The 22713-nt window shown below is 44.5% G+C and overlaps 1 long non-coding RNA gene across 1 annotated transcript in view; it reads right to left on the reverse strand.

Annotated features, from left to right (window-relative positions):
* LOC139791278 (uncharacterized) overlaps positions 1-16177 on the reverse strand; it is a 67005-nt gene extending 50828 nt beyond the window's left edge. Inside the window, exons 1-4 of the long non-coding RNA XR_011723860.1 lie at positions 16108-16177; positions 15248-15376; positions 13131-13185; positions 9659-9813 (exon numbers count right to left, since the gene is read on the reverse strand). This is a non-coding gene — a long non-coding RNA (uncharacterized lncRNA). The remainder of the gene's footprint in view (positions 1-9658; positions 9814-13130; positions 13186-15247; positions 15377-16107) is intronic.
* Between the last annotated feature and the right edge of the window lie 6536 nt (positions 16178-22713).

Consider the following 22713-nt stretch of genomic DNA (forward strand, 5'->3'; position numbering starts at 1 on the left):
TTGGCTAGCAGGGTCCAAGATCCTTGCTGTGGAACTGAGCAAGCAAGCTTTCTGGCATCCAAGCACTCACCCCATCATCCAGCTTCACTTCTAGCCAAGCCAGAGAGCAGCAGGGCTTCTGGAAAGCTGCCCTCATCGGTAGCCTTTGAATTTCTCATGGAGGTCTCTGCTGCCACCACCACCCACCAGCTCTCTGCTCTCTTGAGCGTCTTGGGTGCATGAAATTCGTGTTATGCAGTTCCACAGATTGGGATGGCTGGCCTACCTTTAATATGTTGCTTTCTAATGTATTCCTGTGCTCACTTCCAGGAAAGTTTTGGCAATCTGTGCAGCTCTTTCTCAGGAAAACATCTCACACTTTGTCATTAGGTGAAAATGGCCTCTGGAACAGCTAAAAAAACAGAGCATTTGCCCACAGATCCTCTTTGTCAGAGGAAAGTGGCTCACTTCTTCAGTTGTTTTGTTTTACGCTGAAACATATGATGAAAACATCTAAAACTGTTAGGATTTATATAGGCAGATTCAGCAGCCTTTTCAGGTTTAGTTGGACTGTGATGTTCAGTTTAAGTCCGGAGCTTGCTTGCTTGTTTCCTGCTTATGCACTCTGTAATCAGATGAAGTTTCAGCAGCTGAGACAGAAAGCACGGCCGCTGTGGTTAGCCTGTGCTGACAACAGGCAGGTGCTCGTTGCTGTAAATGAATGCAGCTACGCTGAAATCAATAAACCATTACAATTTATACTTGCTAAAGTTCCGGCCCTGAATTTTATTTTGCTCTTTTCTTTTCTTCCTTTGCCGCTGGAGTACATTTGCTCACGATTGCCTCGACCAAACACAGCACATCGTGCCAGAGACAGGCTGAGCCCTGAGCCAGAGCAGAGAGTGCCACCTACTGAAACCTGCATTTTCCGTATATTTTCCTCTCTCCCCCTTAACATCCATCCCCCTCACCCCACCCCGCCCCCCCCCACCCCCAGCTTCCTCCAGGGCCTGGGATACACTTCCAAAGGACACAAAAGAGCAGGAAAGAGGATTTAAGTTGTTTATAAGGCCATCACCCCTATTTTAACAGGCAAAACCTCGGGAAGGGGGGAAGATGGAGATTTGTTTTCCATCTTTTTAGTCAGCTTTAAGCAGAAAGGTACACAAAATAAAGGAAAAAAAAAGTCCCAGCTCAAAAAACATTTCCTCTTAAATGGCATGATATGCCTTTAAGGGGAAGGTAGCCGGCAATGATCCATCTTCACCACATACAGACTTGCCTTGTTCTTCCATTTCTGGCTGAGTGATAAAACGTTAAATGTCATTTCCTGTATCAGTGGTTAACCACTAGATGCTGGATCAGAGATTTACCAGAAGTGCAATATTCAAAAGTGGACCTGCTGCTTTCAATAACCCTTTCTTGCACCCTGTGGGAACCATTTAACCTTTGAGAGAGAGAAACAAAAACAACCAACCAAACAAAAATACCCTGGATTTGAGCAGGGAGTTAAGTCTTGAGCTTTGTGCCAATGTCCCACACTTCATACAGACAGCCATAGGGATAAATCCTTCCTCAGAACCAGCCTGGCACAACACTGAGCCTTGTGAGAAAGCAAAGTGTCTACGTGGGTTGTTTAGGAGCCCTCGGCTCTATTGTCAGCAACTGGAGATCAGGCACTGGGGACTCAGCTGTTTGTTTATGCACTGATTTTCTTCTACTAAAAGTCAGCATATTTAGCAAATGGACTGACACTGGAATCCAAAACATGTATTCCCTTACTTCACATTTATTTTACACAGCAAAGCCAATCAGTTTATCTGACCAAGCTGTATTAATTGTATTACCATTATCAGAGTCAGTTAGGGGGTTGAGGGGATTAAAAATCATTTTGTGAAGAGCAGCTGGGAGAGTTAGGAGCAGATAAGGACATTTCAGTTGAGGCTACATTTCCAAAGGATGAATTTTGAACATGTGGCTGTGCAACTGCCTGTGCAAATACAGAGTTATTTCCCTAATTACATAATATTTGTAAAGCACTCAGAACATAAAATGGCTATGCACACTTTGAGAAATACTAGTTAGAGAAAGTTGTGGCCAAATAGTGGTGATGAGCATCTAGAAAATAATAGAAGTAGGTCCTCTGGACATACACCTGAAACCTCAACTGCCCGTGCAGCAAACACACCTTGCTTTACCCTCTGGGCCCTGCATCATCTCAGTATCTCTGCTCTCTAAGAGCTCAAACAACTCAGCTCTCTCAGCTGGAGAACGCCCCTTTTCAGGGTGGGGAACAGCTCTGTCTTTGCTGCGTGCCATGTGCCTCACATGACAGAGCCCTGGTCCCCAAAGGCAATCAGCAGGCAGTACTGCAAGTCAAATAATAAATATTAATAACCTCAGAGCTGAAGTACCTCTCTCCTTTCTTCCTCAGCCAACGGGAACACCCCCCCCCCCCCCTCCTCCATCTCTTCTGTCATTGCTATTTACTCATTTGCACCGCAGCAGCACCCAGCTGACTCAGTTGTGAACCTGAACCCACCCATGCCAGGTGCTGTGTGAAACACTCCTCAGAGTGGCCACAGCCTCACAGAGATGATGCTCTCAGACATGAAAGGGAAATGCTCCCAGTGTCCCCAGCCAGGCACACCTTGAGTACCGGTACCTGAGTCCTACATAGGACTCAGTTCCACAAAACACAGGCACAAGGAGGCAACAGGAATTGTACGGTTTGAATCCTGGGTTTTCCAGGCTGAAGCAGCATTTGCACAGCACAGCTCGTGTTGCTCTTCAGCAGTATGGGCTGCTGAGCAGTGATAAACAAAGCAGGGATGAGTTCAGAGGAGAGGCTCTCCACACATTTCAGGGAAGAACTGGGATGGTGGAAGATCCAAGAAGATTCCCCCTAAAGGCAACATGTTTTTTTTCTTCACTCCAAAAGTCACAGGAAATCTCCAGATTACTCATCCTTTCCCAGGAACCCTGGCTGGAAAAAAATCAAGGGGCCTCACTATTTTCCTACAAACACACACACACACACGCACACACACACAAAGGAGCCCTGCAAAGACCTTAACACCAGCTGTGCTTGCCCTTGCCAGAACTTCCTGAATCCACCCCCGTTTACCCTGGCTTGCCAAGCAATGCAAATATTTGAGAGGCCACCTCGTTTCCGCAGCGTCTGATGTAAAAATCCACATCGAATCCAAGCAGTGAGGGCTGTGACTCACAGCTACTCAGCAGCCAGAATCCCTGTCAGGCAGGCCAAGCTTTTATATAGCAGGAGGTCACTGGAACACACTCTGGCTCACCTCTCTCATCGATCAAAAGAGTGCAACCACTCAGAAACATCTCCTCTTTGCCTTCCCTTTTTAAAGTCAGATGCTAAGAAGCTGCTTCCTGGTAGGCAGAGAACAGTATGACACAGATTTGGTATCTCAGGGAAAGAAAATTAAGTTTTGTCTCAGTAACTGCTGAAACTTACAGCACAAATTAGTTCTGTGGTGTAACCCCAGTGACTGCAGCCAAGAGAAACTTGAGTCAAAAGACCTGATTTTTGCTTCTGTCCTCGCTAATGGCCTGCTGTTTGATCTTGGGTTAGTCACTTAACCACCCCTGGAAATAAAGTCCTCTGATGACTACTGCTTGGGACCAGCCTGGACATCAGCAAGACCGTGGAACAGCCAGGTGACATCTGCAGCCAAGTTACAGACTGGCAAGAAAATGATAGCATGTTGCTAAAAGGTCCACATGGAAGCCTGGTGGTGAGGAAGAAGTGAGGTAGAAACCAGTGCTGTGATAGCTATCATGAAGTTAAAGAAAGAATTAATAACATGGGGACAACTCTCCCCCCTCCTTCCCCCTTCACACACATATACTATGGGAACATATAGCTCCTGGGCTTCCAAGATGCTGCACAAGCAAGCCATGCCTCATCACAGAGTCCCCAGGAGGTGACTCGCTTTCCATACTTTAAGGGTCAAACATTTGACCACATCATCAGTCCCACACATTCAGTAGCCATGAATCAGGGCTTCAGAAGTTGCAGGTCTGACTTCAACTTCCCAAAGTTCCCAAAGTGTGCCCTTGCACATTTTTTTTTCTTTTTCATATGAGCATTCAGATTATTTTTCATATTTAATTGACTCCAGAAGCTGGAACTAATGATCTGTTTGTCAGAGTGTTTTAATACCCAGGACAGTATGGCCCCTCTCCAGTCTTCATTTTTTAAAAGCTTTTTGTGCTGCTCTGTAGTTCTGTAATGGACCACACCTACTGCCCAGAGGAAATAATTTCTGACTAACTAAAGAGTAAGAAAAAATACCATCTATTGGGATTTTTTCTTTTTGGTCTTGTTTATACCTCAGAATTGTGATGGTTTTAAGTCAGTTCATGGCAAACTAAGGACATACAAATCGTGTCAAATCAAGTATCTTGATTTTAACAACACCTTAAAATGCATTTAGCCTTGACCAGGAGTGGCAAATTTTGCACTTGATACTTAATTTTCACAGATAAGCTTTCAAGTTGGTTTCTCCACCTTTCAAAAGTGCACCTTGCTTCCTTACAAACAGCACACAGCTCCAGGCTTAAGTTTCAAGCCCATTGCACATCCAAATGAACTACACAGATGGTGACATGGACAGTGGAATTGAGTGCATCCTCAGCAGGTTTGCTGACAACACTGAGCTGTGTGGTGTGGTCAGCACAGAGGAGGGAAGGGAGGCCATCCAAAAGGACCTTGACAGGCTTAAGAGGTGGCCTCATGCAAACCACAAGGCGAAGTGTAAGGTCCTGCACATGGATTGGGGCAATACCAAACACAAATGCAAGCTGGGTGGAGAATGGGTTGAGAGCAGTCCTGAGGAGAAGGACTTGGAGGTGTTGGTTGGTGAAAAGCTCAACATGAGCCAACAATGGGCCCAGAAAACCAACTTTATCCTGGTCTGTATCAAAAGAACTGAGGCCAGCAGGCCAAGGGAGGTGATTCTCCCACTCTACTTGTGAGATTTCATCTGGAGTACTGTGTCCAGTTTGGAGTCCCCGACACAAGAAGGACATGGAGCTTCTGGAGGTAATCCAGAGGTGTGCCACAAAGATGATCAGAGTAACTTTGCTTTGGAAACTTTTGCTTTGGAAACAGGCTGAGAGACTTGTGGTTGTTCAGCCTGGAGAAGAGAAGTCTTCAGGGACATCTTAGTGCAGCTTTTCAGCACCTTAAGGGGGACTACAAGAAAGCTGAGGAAGGACTTAATGTAAGGGCATGTAGTGACAGCACTGGGTGTAATGGTTCTGAACTGAAAGAAGGTAGCTTTAAGTTAGACATTTGGAAGAAATTCTTTACTTGTGAGGGTGGTGAAACTGTGGTAGATGTTTCCCAGGGAAGTTGTAGATGCCTCCTGCCTGGAAGTGTTGGGAGGCCAGGCTGGATGGAGCTTTAAGCAACCTGGTTTAGTGGGAGGTGTCCCTGTCCATGCAGGAGGGTTGGAATTAGGTGATCTTTAAGGTGCCTTCCAACCCAAACCATTCTGTGATTCTATGATACAGCTTTTATGATCTCACTGGGTGAATGTGCTGAAACTGGTCCAAAGTGGTCTTGTAGCAGCTTAAGTGAATTCTGATCCTTCCACTCTTCTCCAGACCTTCACATCTATTTTTCCAGATCTCCCCTCACATCTGCAGGAAGGGATTGTGTTGCCATTGCAATGTGTACAGAGGCTGAGGCCAAGGAACCTTAGAGAAATACAAGGTGAGACTGCCACACCTTTGTGTCTGCCAAAAGTAAATATCCCTTTGAGTTGGCTTTAAGTAATGAATGAAGGAAGTCAAACCTTCCTTGTCCAGAGGCTGCTTTCACAGGTACAGTGATAACAGCCCCCTGAAGAAAAGTAGGGAAAATCTGACAATATAGTGTTTATTCATGAAGATTCACCCTTGTGTGGATGGTCTCCTGCAAAGCCCCGTCCTGAACTATGGTGCTTTTCTATCCAGAAAAAATGAGCAGTAGTGATCAGCCTGGTGCATGCCTCCTCCTTTACACACTGCTATAGTTAAATATGCTGCTACAGTGTGTTTGCTACAGTGTGCTGTACTGTTTGGATGGTCAAGGCTTCAACATGTGACAAAAGTCTGGAGGGTAAAGCATGGAGATGAAAGACTCATCTCCATGGGCCTGCAGGAAGTGCAAAGTGTTGCCATGGTCATCCCTGGAAAGGAAATTAGTTTCTTGATCAATGGTTTCTGGCATAAATAGCTTTTAGACTCGAAAGATGACAGGTTTAGATGCCTTGCAGTTATTAAACTACAGGACTGAAATGAGTGATATTTCCCTGAATGAGGCACAGCTGAGTTGTGCTTGGCAATCACATTAAGGAATTTTTGAACTTGCCAAAGGAAGGCAAAGATAGTATTATTGGGGGAAATGCAGAACTATGCATTTCTTAAAGAAAATGTCTTGCAGAAGAGACTCAAAATGAAGAGCTGATGCTTTCAGAAATTCTGAGCATTTTCATTTCCCATGATACTGTCTATAAAGGGCAATATCACTGGCAGTTTTCCTTTTAAATTCAGATTTTTCTTCATTGCTGCAGACCATGCTTTGCAGCAAGCCCGTTCTTACCACTGTACATGTATCTGTTCAGCTAGTGGTCTGTTGAGCACTGTAGGCTGTGACCTAAGCAGACAAAAATGTGCTGAAATGTAAGCTAACATATTTGGTAGGGATGTAACACAAAAGAGTTACAGAGGTTATTACAGTTTTGCAGATATGGACACAACAGAGAAGCAGCTCCTTCCATGGTATTGCAAACCCTTAGGGCTTACACATTATGAATTGGCTCCAAAAGCTAAGAGACAAAAATAATTCCCATAATTTTTCTTTTTTTTATTTCCCTTCCACAGCTTACATGCTCAAGATTTTCATTTTAAGCAGAAGGGTTATGAGTTTACAGTAAAAGATACAGTGGAAGTTTAATCACGTGATTTCAGGACCAAGGGTTTAACAGGGAAAAACCTTACATGTTTTCCAGTATATAACTCACGCCAGATAACCACCAGTACTTTAAAGTAGTGTTCTTTGCAAGTAAATCCTTGGATAACCTAGAGAAGGAAAGCAGCAGTGCACTGCAGGAGATGGACAGGTTGTTGGGCAGAGACAAAAAGGAGCTATCTTGGGCAAAACTAGCAGGTTTTGGGAAGGAGGTGTACTGGGCAAAACTGGCAAGAGCTATGGGGGTGACCTGTGTTGGAGGAGGCCAGGACAGCCCCAGGCCAGGAGCAGCTGCCTCCTGTGACTTTGGAACAGCTGAGACCAGCCGACAGTGAGCCAAAACTCCAACTCCTACACTCAAACATATTCAAGCCTGAATGGCAGCCATTAGGAGAGAAGTGAGGAGATGTGCTTGGAGAAAGGTGGAGAAATACAGAGGAAACATGGAGAAGACACACAAGGAAATATGTGGAGAGAAGCCTTAGGAGAATGTGGAGGGAGAACATGTTTTGGGCTGAAGAGGCACTCTTCAAGAAGGGCAGGAAACAAACTTAGTTAAGGACTTGTCAGTTTTAGATTAATGGTTGGGCTTGATGATCTTTTCCAGCCAAGGTGATTCTGTGATTCTGATTCTGTGAACACCCCTAAGAGACTGCAGCTTGTGAAGGTCCCACACCAGGGACCTTCACAAGGGTAGCAGAAGCCCAGAAGAACACTTACTATGAAGCAAAGAGCAGCAGATACAAAACATTAAGCACAGAATCCAAAGGTCATCTGATACCTATCACCTTACTGAAGAGACTGAACATAACCTGTGATGAAAAGAAGAAGAGCTGAACCTCAGAAGCAGGAAGGAAAGGTGTGTGACAGAAGATGAGCCTGGGGAAGGGGGAGGAAAGGTGAATGCTGCCATCCTGCTGGTGAATGCCAACACCAATGATAACAGTGAATGACTTCTTTTTCCCCTTGCTTAAAAAACAAAACAAATCACCAAAACAAACAAAAAACCCCAAATCCAACAACAACAAAAAAACCCCCAACCAAACAGAAAAACCAAAAAACCCACACACAACACAAATAGTGTATGTTTTATCCACCTCATAGCTTACTACAAGAGCTCCAAAATTGTTTCATCCTGCTTCCTGCCTCAACCTAGCACAAAACACAATTATCTACTATGCCTTTCTATGTCTAGTCATCTAAATTTGGTGAGACCAAGCAGCTATTCCCTTATAAGGTTCATTTTGCAACTATCCACTTCTTGAGATGCCTCCCTGCCTTCCAGCTGTTTTATTTCCCCAAAAGTTTCCTTCCTCCTTTCCAGCAAATATGATAAAGTCTCCCAAATAGCTTTGTTTCTTTAAACTTGTCACTCATTCCCTCATAGACCTGAAATTATAAACAGCTGTCTACAAAAACACAATTGCTTGTAGAGTAACCAACTTTAAGGACGCCCAGAGAGGATTATGATTTCAGGGAGAGAGACAGGGGTATCAGAAACAAAGATCATGTTTCAGTGCAGATGATCCCAGCATGAACAATAGAGGGACATGGGGGATGTATAGCCAATTCCTTATAAAGAAAAAGCCTCTCGGTTTATTCAGGAGGCTCCAGAAAAACAGAATAAAAGAAATAAACAGCAAAGCACCCCACTGCACCCCTAGGTGCCTGGCCATGTGACAGAAAGAAAAGCTGTGTAGAGCCACCTATGCAGATGCCCACAGAGCCTGCCAAGGAGCAGATGCCATGGGCACTGAATTAGCTGCTCTGGCTTGGCCTCTGGGACCATATGACTGTCATCAAAAATGCCAAGATGAGAAGAGAGGGTCACTGGCATGGAGCACTACTCAGAGTAGCACCTGGCCACTATCAGCTGTTGTGGTAACAAATCTGATTGCATACACCCATCTGCTGCCCAGGAATCAAGATTTTTCCAGACTTATGCCCAAGTGAGAAGAAAACAATATAGGTTGTTTTTTTTAGCAAAATTTAGCTCTAAATAAAAGCCAAAGCTATTTTGCTGCAAACTTTCAGGAATATCCTGTGGGGAAACGCAACTTCTAAGTGAGAAACATGATTGACTGTTAGTGTGAATGCTTTTCAAGGTTTAACTTCTGTGTAACTGCTTAAATGAGTGTATTAATTTGGACTTGGACTTTCCCTACCAGTGCACTGATGACTCTGGCCAAGTGATATTCAGTGTTTCCCACCTGCCAATATCCATGTCCTCAGCATTCCTATTCACAAACCCAGTGTCCACTCTGCTAATCCTGTCTGCCCAGGAAGGGTTCTTTCTCATGTCAGGCAGCCACAACTACCATATTATAAACTTGAAAACAGTGGCTCCCAACTTACAAATGATAGTAACAGAATCTCAGCAACAAACACTGCCTGGATTAAAAAGAAAAGTCTATTATCTGCTCTCATGCTTTAAAAACTCTTTATATTTTCACTCATGTGATAAAGCACTTTATCTCCTGCAAATATTCCTTACGTGTAAACCACTGGCTGGTAGACAGATGTCCAGCAAACTGTTTTTCTGAAACTAATGGGTGTGTGTTTGGTTTGTGCACAGGAAACACAAGCAGGCAGATGAACACATATGTCCCCACCCTCTTTTTCACTCATTCATTTAGAGAATTTTAGAACTTGTAATTTTATAATCACAAAAGAAGCCAACTAAATTCTGACCTGGTATGTTGCAGGACTTCGGATGCAGGTTCATTAAAGTATCTACTACAATGTAACTGCCGCATGACAGAGAGATTACTCCAGACTTGGATAAAATGTAGCACTGTCTGCAGTAAGAGCTGTTTTCCTTATGTTTAGACAGGCCATACATTGCACTGTAAAGAAAAGAAACATCTGTTTTCATCCTACAGTCTAGTAACAAAGAAAGAACAAAAGCAACATCTTCACAGGAATCAAGGAGGCACCTTTCCCTCCTCTCTCTCTTTAAGGTCCATCTGTATATTGGCACAGGAAGGAGAGAGAGGAAAGGGAAGTGGAAAAGACTTCTCCATTTAACGGTGCAGTACTAGAAAAACAACCCAGGAATAGAATGGCCATATTTTAAAAACTGACATGTTTGGGGGTTTTGGTTTGGGGTGTTTTTTCTTTCTTCCTTTCTTTAAAAAGAGTCTTGAGTATGTCTTTCAAGGAAAAAAAACAAAAACACTTTGTGAATGTGTGTTGCTATCACCACTACCGGTCCCTCCACTGCTAGCTTACCAGTTAAGTCCAGAAACATCGAGGTGTGGAGGATTATGTTCCAACAACTTTCATGGCAAGAGCCCTCAAGGGTATCTTTAGACAAAGTTTCCAGGAGAAGTTTTAGCTGTTCCCTCCTTGCTCATGCTGTTTGTCCTGTGCCCAGGTCAAGCCCTCTGTTTTGCTTACTCAAGTGTTTGGAGCAAGAAATTGATCCTACTGAAAAACAACATTACCCCCCCCTCCTTTTTTTTTTTTTTTTTTTTTTTTTTTTCTGGCTTTCAGCTGGATCCGATCACTGATGTGCTTCAGTGTGCAATCACACCAAGCAAGGAGGTGGTGGGAGGCAAGGAGCGGGCTGCTCCTCTTGGTGGCAGTGACACCAGCTGGACAAACAGTAAAACCAGAACACAGGCTGACATGAACCACCACTCAAAGAGAAAAATGAGTGTTAATCACTCATCTCGTGCTGCTGGACATCCCACTCCACGCAAACACTTGTCAGGTTCCTTAGGGCAGAGGAAGCTGCATTACATAAACATTTCAGAGCAAAATCAACTTGTTTTGAAATGGACTGATGTAGGACAATTCATGTCCCTGTGGAGGCATTCCATGAGCCTCCAGCAAAGATGAGGGAAGACCATGCAGAGTGGTGGGCTATGAAGAAATTGTGCAGAGGCCTCTGTGTCTGCTCTCTCACGTGGCTTCTCCACTCCACTATCCTACAAGGAAGGCCCTTCATCTTTTGGTCACTGGTAACTGCTCCAGCTTGAAAGAAACAGCCCGGGGATGTTGAGGAAGGCAGAATTAGATCCTAGGAGATCTGTTGTGTGGGGCTTTAAAATAAAACTGGTAACAAAACAGTAAAGTACAAGGCCTGAACAGACGGCAGCTTCTGGCAGCCACGACCATAGTGAGTGAGAGCAGGAGTGGAGGAGGTCAGAAAAACTGTCGGGGTAGACAACACACACGTAAAACAAGGTGAAGTTTTCTTTCCAGTGAAAGAGAAAAAAAAAAAAAAAAAAAAAAAAAAAAAAAAAAAGCAGCACCTGTTTTCTCCTTTCTCTCTCTTCAGAAAATAGCACCAAAGGCAAAAAGGCCAAGTCTGACTTCCTAAGAGAAACGGACCATACAGTCATTCTGGTTTTCTGCCGGGTTTGACTGCAGTCCAGCCTGAAGGGGAAATGCCGTCTTTCTCGGTGTTCTCCAGACGGGGAGGTGGTATTTAGGACCCGTGTGACGAGGCACGAAGCCGACGTGCACTGTCCATCTGTGGAACCTAAAAGCACCAGCCTACACTACCAGAACCTCACCCCTACCCTGAACAACTCTCGAGTGTCCCGTACCGGCACCACAGCTTCTCCCAGCCAGCACCGGGCTGCGACGAGGGGGGGCCTTGACTGACCCCTCTCCCTCCCGGCGGCCACCACAGTGCAGGGACAGCGAATCCTTCCCGAACCTCCGCCAGAGACCCAAGGAGAGGTTCGTTGCGGTCTCCGGTGCTGGCGGCGTTTCGGCGAGTCCCGGGAGGCTCCGGGTTCGACCGGGGGAGTTGAGGGGAGGCCCCGGGGCCGCTGCCCGCCGAGGCGGAGCATAACGAGATGGCGCCACCTGGTGCCTGAGGGGAGAGCCCAGGAGTAGGGGGGGAGCTTTCCCGGGTAAAGGAAACCTTTAAATTTCATTTTTCTTTTCAATTAAAAAAAAAAAAATCTAAATAACAATAATAAAGTAGAAGCAAGATTAAACAACAACAACAAAAAAATCCTCGATAGCCGAAGTCCCGGCCTTTACGGAGTCGTCCTGACACTCAGTGAGCCTTCGGAGCAGTCATGTCACTGGCCCTGTCACTGGCCCTTTCACCGGCCCTGTCACCGGCCCTGTCACCTCGGTAAATGGGGAATTACAGCGCTGGAAAGGGCTGTAAGGCTTTCCAATAATTTTACTGATCTCATGACATCCTAAGAAGGGTGGCACTGCCTAGCATCCCGAATTCACAGAGGAAAGTGCTGAGGAGAGGGTCTTTTCCCCTCCAAACAACCTGAGAGGCCTTCCCGCTCTGTCCCGGGGGTGCTGTGTGATGTCCAGGCAGGAAATGACCCCTGGCAAGGCACTCCTGAGCTACTGCCCTACTGTGCTCATCTGAGGAAAAAGGTCACGGGGATGTCATTCCGTTCCCAAAAACAAAGCCAAAGATCCTGCTGATTTAAATCTTAAAAAGCTCATTTTTGAATGAGACTCCAAGATAAATATTTCCACCTTTCAGCTTTTCCCGATTTTAAGCAGCAGTAGTAATCTTGCCTCCAATCTTAAGACTTGCAGTAATAACTCTACTGTCACTTTCTGATTCAAATAATTTCTTCCTCAGGAATCCCCACATAGCTTTACCTGGTAAGCTGCATTTAAAACAGTGAAATATTGTCCACAGTATTATTCAGTCAAGAATTTCAACTTTCCAAAACATGTATTTAAACACATGGTGCCTAAAGCTTGGTCTGTCTTTGGACCCACCTGTCCCCTGCTCCCAAGTTTCCTAAGATGAGCTCTAGGCTGTAGATGAGACTTCAGCAGAAGAAAGACCATGTGAATTTCCACCTGTGGTGGCACTCCAGACTTGAGGATGATGAAGGGCACTCCCAGCTCCCATTTAAATGAGACAGGGAGTTGCTGCAGGTCTGAGACAACAAAGGCCTTGGGTACAATTCAGCTTCCAAAGGTTGTGCTCCCACAGAAGGACTACAAAGCTCCACTGCCCATCATCTGTGCAAGGCTGGCATCTAGAACATCACACTGAAAGTCCTTATGAAAAACAAGGGAAGCAGCTTTTAAAGCAGCACTCCGTGAAAAGAGAGAAACATTGGGTTGCTGTCCTGAGCTCTGACTGTGAATTAAATCAGTTTTGAAGATATTCACGATAAGGCATAGAGGAGGAGGTTGCAGGACAAGGATAACTTACCATTTTCAGGAGGAATGATTGTTTCTTCATTTGCTTCTGTGCATCTCTCTTCTGGCTTTCCAGGACATTCAAGAAAGAAAAGAGAAATGATTAAATGTTTTCATGCAACAGTGCATCCTGACATCAAAATGATAATTCACTCAGAGCAGATTGATTCTACTGTGGACATCTGGAGATTCTTTCTCCTTTCAAACACCTTTGATCAGCATTCAAATGGTTAATGTTACATTTAAGCAATTGCTGGGCACCCAAATTCATTCTCATCAAGTAATATGGACTGTTCACAATGCTCTGTGCTCAACTGCTACAACAGCTAGAGTAAATTTTTGTTGTGTGTGGCTTTTTAGCCACAAAATAAAGTAGAGCATGAAGCCTAGAGATTTAAAAAAAGAAGAAATCTTGTAATAAATATAATTTAAAATACAAAATATTCTGTAATATTCACAGTAAGTAAACGTCTTTAAATTCCATGTAGGAATCCAACATGCTTTGAGCATCATTTTAGAATTAAACAAGGGAAGTAGCTGAAGCAAAGTAATTCCCAGGAGCCTGTGCTTTTCTGGTAGATACATTCAGTCAATCAAAGGCTATTAGTGTCAAAAGCTCAATCGGGTAAATGTTGAAGGCAAGATCTGAGTATATAACATAATTGGTCACTTCTCACCTTAAAAACAGAGGTCCATGAAACACTAAGGAGCAATCAGGGTTATGGGAAATTGCTTCCCCAAGCAGAACAAGTCAGGCTCTGAGGGTGTCTGTAGCACAGACACTGCAGTCATCCACCCCAGGCAAACTCCCACAGGACCTGAACAGTGTGCATTAACAGCCCCCAACCAGGTGATGTGATGAACCAGCTCCAGAGTCCATTAAGAAAGTATGGTGAGGAGGCAGGGCCAGAGACAAGGCTTTAGCATAGGCCCAAGCTCTACCCCTAAGACAGGACAGAAGATGGGTACACTTACAGGGCAGTGCAGGCAGGCATTCATGTTCAGTTCAATCACTACTGACAAGAGTTTGGTTCTGTCTTACAGGTACCTGAGTGCAGCTGTTACCTTAGCCCCCTCCTTGCTAGATTAAATATTAATCTAGATTAAATATACACATCTCCCTCAATCTGTCTTCACAGGACATAAGTTCTAGGCTCTTTACCACCAAGTAGCCCTCCAGATGGACCCTCTTCAGTTTCTCCACATCCTTCTTTGGATATACTTGGTTCCATGTGCACTGAGCAGGAGAGGATAGGAATTTACTGTGGTCTCCTGGCTGTGTTCCTCCTAATATGACCTAAAATTCCCTTTGCCTTACTTGCAGAGTGCCCTGTAACCTGGGCACAATCCACCATAACCAACAGAGTTTCTGCTCAGTAAGGTGCAGATATGTAGGGCAACTCTGCCCCAGTGTGAAACTTTGTGACTCCTTACTGAATTCCCACAACTTTGCTGGTTCTTTTCTTGAGGTTATGGAGGTCTTTCTGGATTAAATCTTTGGCATTTGTCTCTGTCACTCTCCCTGCTTTGGTGTTACCTGCAGAGATGCTGAGGTTGTGTTCTGTGTTCTCCTCCCAGTCACTGCTAAAGGTGTTGAAGAGTACTGGGCCTCAATATTGACTCCTGAGGTACCAGTTACCCCTCACAAATCAGATCATGAGCCACTGATCACTATGCTATGGCAATCCAGATAATTTTCCCAGATATCTTTTTATTTACCCCAGACACCTTCCAAATAAAAATGTTGTAGGAGACACTATGGGGAAGCATCTCTAAAATCAAGATAACTCCACCATTCTCTCCTCCTCCACAAAACCAGTCATTTCCTTAATACCCATAGCTGGCTTTATCTCAAGATGAACTTTGGCTTTCTGTGTTTGCATCCAAGAACCATCCTAAGAAATGCTTTTGTAAGTTCTCTTTTGTCTGAGCATAAAAAGCATCTTGTAAAACTCCTTTTCTTCTTCAGCAACGGGATGGTGTGTCCCTTAGCTCTCCAGAACTTCTCTTAATAAATCAGCTAAATCCTGAGCATCTTTCTGCTCCACAGCTTATTCCCAGGGATTCTATGTTCACCTTTCCCTGAGTGAAACCCACACTCCTGAGTAGAGCATCCAAAATACTGCTCACCTTCCCAGTCTCCCTCCAGTTTCTGACCTCCAGCAGAGGGCATGACAGACAGCTGAGATTAATTCTGCCTGAAGTCACCACGGCACACTTCCTTAGAGCCCTCGGGAGATTACAGCGCCCTCTCTGGGTCTAAAAAAGAAAAAAAAAAGGAAAAAAATTAGTTAAGTTACACCCCATTTAGAATTTAACTGCTTTGATCTTATTAACAGTGGTCCAGCGATGTTCAAATCTGCAGAAGGACAGTGCTGGAGCTGGTATGTCAGTGAGAGAAAAAAGAGAAATTCCCAGTGAATTCTCCAATGAGAAAGGGATGAGAAATGCAATGGATCATTAATGTTCAGGCTGCTCACATGGAGTTTGTAAGGGAAAAATCAATTTTTACTTGTCTAATTATTGGCCACTGTGTCTGAATAAAGTGGTATAAGATGCTGTTTGTCATGTAGCCCTTGGGCTGTGATTAGGGGTAGCAGTCCAGCAGCTTTCCTCATTCACACAGTAATCAACCCTGTTCTGCTGTAGAGAGGGCAGAGGTAACAGAAACTACACTCAACTCAGGGAGACAGTGCTGTTTGTCTTCAAAATCCCGTGTGACCTCTGTAAATGCATCCCACACCTTCTTTTTGTCTTGCCTGCTAAGATTTTGTAGCAAGGATTGATGGTTGCTACAGAAGGTGGTAGGAGTTGGACTGTGGTGCTGGAGAAGCACCCATTGACACTGCACTCTTGCAATAGTGGCAAGATGGCTGCATGAGAGAAATCGCCCTGCCTGATCAAAATAAAACAATGCTGTATGGGGAACACCTTTTCTCCAGCTATTAAACAGGCAATCATTTTGGTTCTTGCTTCCTTCCTCCCCTTACTTGCTAGTGGAGCAGGAAAGCAGCAGCTGGGTCTGTGTTTGGATGCAGGGAGCCAGGTGTTCCTCCTCCTCCTCCTGCAGGGAAAAAATGCAACAGAAGATCTCAGTCAGGCTGCAAATCCAGGAGGCCAAATAAGTGCTACTAGTAAGCCCCTCCTTTTTTCTTCTGCTGTAAAACAAGTACGAAAACAAGTCTGTTGTTAGCTCTCAAGTGAAGAGGTTGATCTTCTAAAACAAAATGTTCAGTGGCTGTGGGGAAGGGGGCCTGTGTCTTTAATGCCAGGTATGGAGGAAGCTACAGCTCATTACTTTGGTTTTATGACCATTATTATTTTCTGGGTTGTTTAACAGCATGCAGATGTTTGCAGTGCCTACTCAGCCTTCAGCAAAGAAAATACTTTTTTCTTCAACAGTGACTGCAGGATTTTGAGGAAAGGACAAGTGGCCTCTCATGTGCATGGACAGCATTCAGCATATGATAAATATTACTTGAATATAAATGATTTGTATGAAAACTGGTAGCAGCCTGACTTGTTTAATAGCACTATTCTTACTAACAAATTCTAGACACTCTTGATCCAAAGAAGTGAACTTTAAATATTTAATATTGAATCTTTGAACTTTATTACTTTAATATCCAAAGCAGGATTGAGCCATGATTCTGTAAGACGTGAGGATAAATTACTTTAACCATAAAAGCAATGCTTATTTAAGAACTGGATTTATTTTTTTTTTATCTAAAGACTCCATTGTAAAGCTAATCTCAGGCAGCTTTCAGAAAACCTCTTCAACATTTTTAGCATCTCTATTCAGTGTACTCTTCTACTGTGCAGAGCACAACTTGTTGCAAGACGCTTGTTTTGACCACCGCTTAAGAAAACAAAACCCACAACCTACTGAGAAACAGTGACATTTGGAAATCCTAGGAGATGTCAGTTATGAGAAAATGTAAAGTACAACATTCTCCTTACACATGGACACGCAAATTTCTGCTTAAAATAACTTGAAAGTCACTTTGAAATTCAAATAGTTCTCACCATATCTGTCAGGAAGTTTGAGCCTTCAGCACAGAATTGACTTATACCTGAAATTCTACTAATTAAGTAAATTAGAAAGTCTTCTCCTAACAACTAATTAGGACCTTAATTTCTGTTTTCAGTTCACTAGGAAGGAACTGCACACTGTGTGCTACTCCTGAAAGTGAGACTTGGTGTCTTAAACACTTACGAACATAAACAACCCCTTTAATCTCCAGAGTATGTATCCCTCTTCACCCTGAAGATGAAATGTAGTTAATGTTGTACCAAAAAAAAAAAAAAAAAAAAAAAAAGCAACAAAAAGGCATAGCACCTCTGGACACAGGATGAGACTTGGGACAAATGAGAAACAGAGCTTCCATTTTGCAAGAAATTCTGAATTTCAGTATCAGACAACTTTTTCATTGAATACAATATTTTGGGTCAAAGCAAAACAAAGTGTTTTACTGAACTGCATTTCTGCATTGCTATGTATTGCTATGCATTGCCCCATATAGTCCCCATATAGCTTCCAACCAGCCCAGCCAAAATGAAGAAGCTGTTCTCTGGGAAACCAAAACCAGGGCACAAAATAGGACCTGAACTATAACTCCAGTGAAGCAAAGCAGCACCAGCCAAGGCACTAGACATCAATATAATTAATAACATATGTCTGAACATACGTTAGTCCAAAGACAAAAAAAGCAACAATTTGGATTTGGGGGAAGGAGGGGAGAACTTTCATTTCCATACAGCTTCTCCCTTAAGGATTGTTTTTCTGATATTCAGCAAAGCTAAAATAAGTTCAGTGGGAAAACCCCTACTAAACTTTGTGGGAAACAAAGTGCTACAAGTGTTCTGTGTCTGTATGTAGGTAAATAATGTCATTAAATAACCCTCACAGAGAGCCTTAGATCCAGCGTTAAAGGACAGTAAGGCAAGTTATAATGATGTGTAACGATTTCCTCTTGCCCTCAAGTGTTTGTCCAGTGGTTGGAAACATCACAGATGTAGGTTCTTCCTTGCCATCACCTACATCTTAAGGAGTTTCCATCCGGAAAAAAGTGTGGAAGACAACACTGTTACCTGGAGTGACTGCACCTCAGGCCTCAGACTCACATTTTCTGGAGGCTCTGCTGGTTTTTGAGGTGCTCTGCCCAGAGCCCAGTGATCCAATCACTTAAATTAAATTACAGAATGAGGCCCTTATGGCAGTGAGGAGTTTTGGAGATTTACAGCACTACAGGAGTGCTAAGTCTTACGAGTCATGGGCTAACAAGTGCCAGAGAAGCAGGAAGATTGGAAATGCAGTATCTCTGCCTCAGTGGAACAGACCCTTACGCACACAGATGGTAAGTTTTAAGTTACATGGAAAAAACAGCTTTTATTGTTAATGTAAAATAAAAAGGTAGCAATTCCCAAAGGATTACACAAAATGGATATCCCAAAATTCAGAAACTGTGATTCTTCCTCAGGAAGCTAAGGATTTTATTGCACATTTTCCTTTGGGAATTATTGTCTTAATTGACACAAAATTATAAATTCCTAATCTTTTAATTATTGAGGCTTATAGAACTGCCATCTGTGTTATCCACCAAGGCTTTATCCAATCTCTAATAGATGAGCAAAGCAGTTCAGCTCATTTTGGGGTGCCTTCTATTATGACACAGTGTTTTTCTATGACTGAAAATCTTGTTAAAATTCTGCTCTTCTGGAGAAATCCTGATCAAAGAATTTATTCTATTTGACCTGTGAGGATAACAAATCAACACAGATCGTAACTGCAACTGCAACTGCATTTTTCTCTGATCACTTGATCCATATGGTTTAATTCAGCTTGTGGTTTCCAGTCCCATGCTTCCCACTCAAAAACATTTTTGCCTTCACAGCTATTTGCTGCAGTGAGGCAAGTGCACAAGAACACCATACATATTTCCTACCTGAAGCTCAGGAAAATTTTCAAATCTACAGAGGAAAAAAAAAAACCAAACTACACATACTTACACAGGGATGTGTTCAGACTGCTTCAAATGTCATTAGCAAGGATGAGGAATTAAGATTTTCCCTTGGGCTGAGTTACACCACAGCTAGTGAGTTCACCTCTGCCAGTTGTGATGTGCTAACCAGGCATCTAAGCAAATCTTTTTACTTACGTGTGTGAAGAACACACTTAGAAAGTTACTGAAACTCCTTCAACAAGTATGAAGTAATTAACCATTAAATTAAATCAAATCACAGAATGAATCACAGAATGGTTTGGGTTGGAATTAATCTTAAACATTACCTGGTTCCGACCCCTCTTCTATGGGCAGGAATACCTCCCACTGGACCAGGATGTTCAGAACCCCATCCAGCTTGGACCTGAACACTTCCAGAGAGGAAGCTTCCACAGCTCCTCTGAGTAACCTGCCCCAATGTCTCACCATACTCACAGAAAAGAATTCCTTCCTTACTCACAAACTTCCTACTCTCCTTCAGGTTGAAATCATTGCCCCTTGTCCTGTCACTACAGGCTTTGATAAAAAGTCTCTCAGTCTTTCTTACAAGCCCCCTTTAAGTATTGAAAGACTGCAATAAGGTCTCCCTGGAGCCTTGTCTTCTCCAGGCTGAACAGCCTCAGCTCTATAAGCCTTTCCCTACAAGAAAGGTGTTCCACCCCTCTGACCATTTTTGTGGCCCTCCTCTTGAGTGGCCTCAACATATCCGTGTCTTTCCTGTGACAAGGACCGACGAGCTGGACACAGTTCTCCCAGTGGGGCCACTATAATGAAATGTATAAGCTCAAAAGTATGAACAAAAGGAATATACAGTTGCAGGTAACACGATGTCATGGTTTAACAGTGGCCTGGCAGTTAAACCAAGTACCAGACGCTCTCTATTCATCTCTCTCTCCTCCCTGATAAGAAAGGAGAGAGAATAAGGGAGAGAGACTAATGGGTTGGAAACTAAACTAGACAACTTTAATGAAACAGTAATGATAAATAGGAAAAATTACTAAATATATACAAATATACAAGAAAATGGATACCACATTCCTCCCCCCTTTCCCCCAATAGCTCTCACGTCACCACCGAGGCTGCAGGGCAGCTCTGGGAAAGTCCAGGCTGGACTCCTGGAGTCGGCAGCAGTCGGGAACTGGAGGCAGGAACACACAGATATGGGCTGGCACGGATCAGGACCACAAGCAGAGGAACGGACGGGATCCTTCCAGGATGCCAGGTGAAGGAAGGGAAGCAGGAAAAAAGCAGGAAGGGCAGGCAGCCGGAAGCTGGAAATCCGTCTTGGCCCTCGTGATCCCTCAAATTTATACTGAGGATGACGTATATGGGATGGAATACTCTGTTTGGTCAATTCTGGCATCTATCTTGTCCGTTCCTCCCCAAAGGAGGGATGCAGGTGGGACCTCTTTATGTTTTCCTCAGAGCTGAGCAGTGTCCTTGGCTCTGCACACCAGTCTCTAGCAGTAACTATAAACATCAAGTGTTATCAGTCCTAGAAACACACACCGTCTGAGAAACTTGCTGTTAATTTCAGCAAGTGCAACTACTTACAAGAGACTTAGCTAAAAGCAAAAGTACAAGACAGAAAATCACCTTTATCCTGGCCCAAACCAGGACACACGAGCACCTAAGACTGGTCTGTGACATCAGGAAAATACTCTTCTGTGGGTGGGAGATTTGTGGCAGCACTAGTGTGATCCCTAGATGGGTACAGTGATGTTCTGGTTTGCCAGAACTGCTGAGGTTATAAATCCACCTGTTTGGTGAAGGTTCTGTATGCCATTCAATTTCCATGCAGGCCTATAGGGTGAATTTCATCCCAGCCCTAGACTTTGCCCACACTTAGAATGAGCCCTGAGCTCAACACAGGGTGTAGCTGCTCCACTGTGGGCTTCTGGAGCTTTTAAGGTTTTTTTTAAGGATACAATCAGTTGTGACGAAGGAGGCACACCAGTAGCTGCCTTGGTTTTGTTAGATCCAGAGCTTTATTCTGCACAGTTGATACCAAAGGCTACCAATCCAACAATAACTCAAGTGTGAAACTACCTTCCAGAGACATCTGTAAATGATTTTTTTTAGACTACACCTATCTCATATTTCATTATTAATCCAGAAACTTAAACATTTTGTCGTTTGTTTGGTGTTTTTTCTTATGCAAAATAAAGGGATTAAAAAAACTTGTTTGGAGGGATTTTTGGCTTTTGACTGTCTTACTGAAAAGTCTGGGACAAAAGAGGACAGTACTCAAGCCTTGCCATAGTATGCAGATTCCCAAGCTTTGGAACATGCCCTTGGCACTCAGAGCAGATCACAGCCTATGGCAACCAAAACCAAACTGGTTTAAGGACAGGGTAGCGTGAGACTGGAAAAAGACCTTACCTTATAACACCTGAACTGCTGGTTAGGACCTGGACCAGAAGTGACTAATAAGAAAAATAAAAGAACGTTGGATTTTCTCCACTGAAGGTACCAAAATAAATAAAGTTCTGAAGTGCTTCTCTACTGATAGCCTCACAGCACAACTTGAAGATCTAGGGAGTTCCTGGGAGCCACAAGAGCAGACACAGGACCAAGGGCAAGGGCCTGAGCTGAGATGCAACCCCGGAATGAAGCAGGGGGGCTCCCAGCAGAGCCTCCCAACACGGCTGTTCCCGGGCATCTGTCCCAGTGTCACCCACACCCTCAGTGTCCCCGCAGAGCCCAGCCCCGTGGAGAAGGAGAAGGCAGAGGGTTTAAAGAGGGCAACAGCAGTGCCCCCCAGACCACAACAACCCCACACACAGCTTCTCCCGCACTCGGTTGCAACACAGGAGAAATACGGGAGAAACAACCGCTCCGGGGAAAAGCTGCATCATGTGCTACCTTAAAACAATAATAATATTTCCATAAAACACTCCCCCCACACACACACACAAGCATCAGCTTGGTCATCTCAGTCAGAAGAACCAAAGGACGCGTTATTTCCCAGGGGGGTGCCGTGAGGGGAACCACCTCCCCACCCCATTCGGGCGGGGCCCAGGCGGGTGGGGTTTACCGCTGACCGGTGTGAGGCGGCTCAGCCCCGGCCGCAGGAGCGGGACGGGCCCGGGCAGGCGGCGGGAAGGGCCTCACCGCCGGGTGTCGCTGCCCGGCGCCATTTCCCTAACGCGTCGCCGAGGACGGGGCAGGGCCGGGCAGGGAAGGAGCCCTCACCCCCTCAACCCTCACCCCCTCAACCCTCACCCCAAAGCTGGCTGAGGTCAACAGCCTCCCCGGCTTCACCTCTCCAGGAGCAACGCTTCCAGGTGTGTTTGGGCAGGGGGAATCCCGTTTCAGTGAGGCGGCCACGAAGAGGATCACACCTTGAGTTCTGTGTCCGGTTCTGGGCCCCTCAGTTCAGGAAGGAGATTGAGGTGCTGGAGCAGGTCCAGAGAAGAGCAAGGAGGCTGTGAAAGGATCCAGCACAAGTCCTGTGAGGAAGGGCTGAGGGAGCTGGGGGTGTTCAGCCTGGAGAAGAGGAGGCTCAGGGGAGACCACATCACTCTCTACAACTCCCTGAAAGGTGGCTGGAGCCAGAGGGGGCACGGTCTCTTCTCCCAAGCAGCTGCCAGT

The sequence above is a fragment of the Heliangelus exortis genome, chromosome 1 (assembly GCF_036169615.1).
Source record: "Heliangelus exortis chromosome 1, bHelExo1.hap1, whole genome shotgun sequence".
NCBI lineage: Eukaryota > Metazoa > Chordata > Aves > Apodiformes > Trochilidae > Heliangelus > Heliangelus exortis.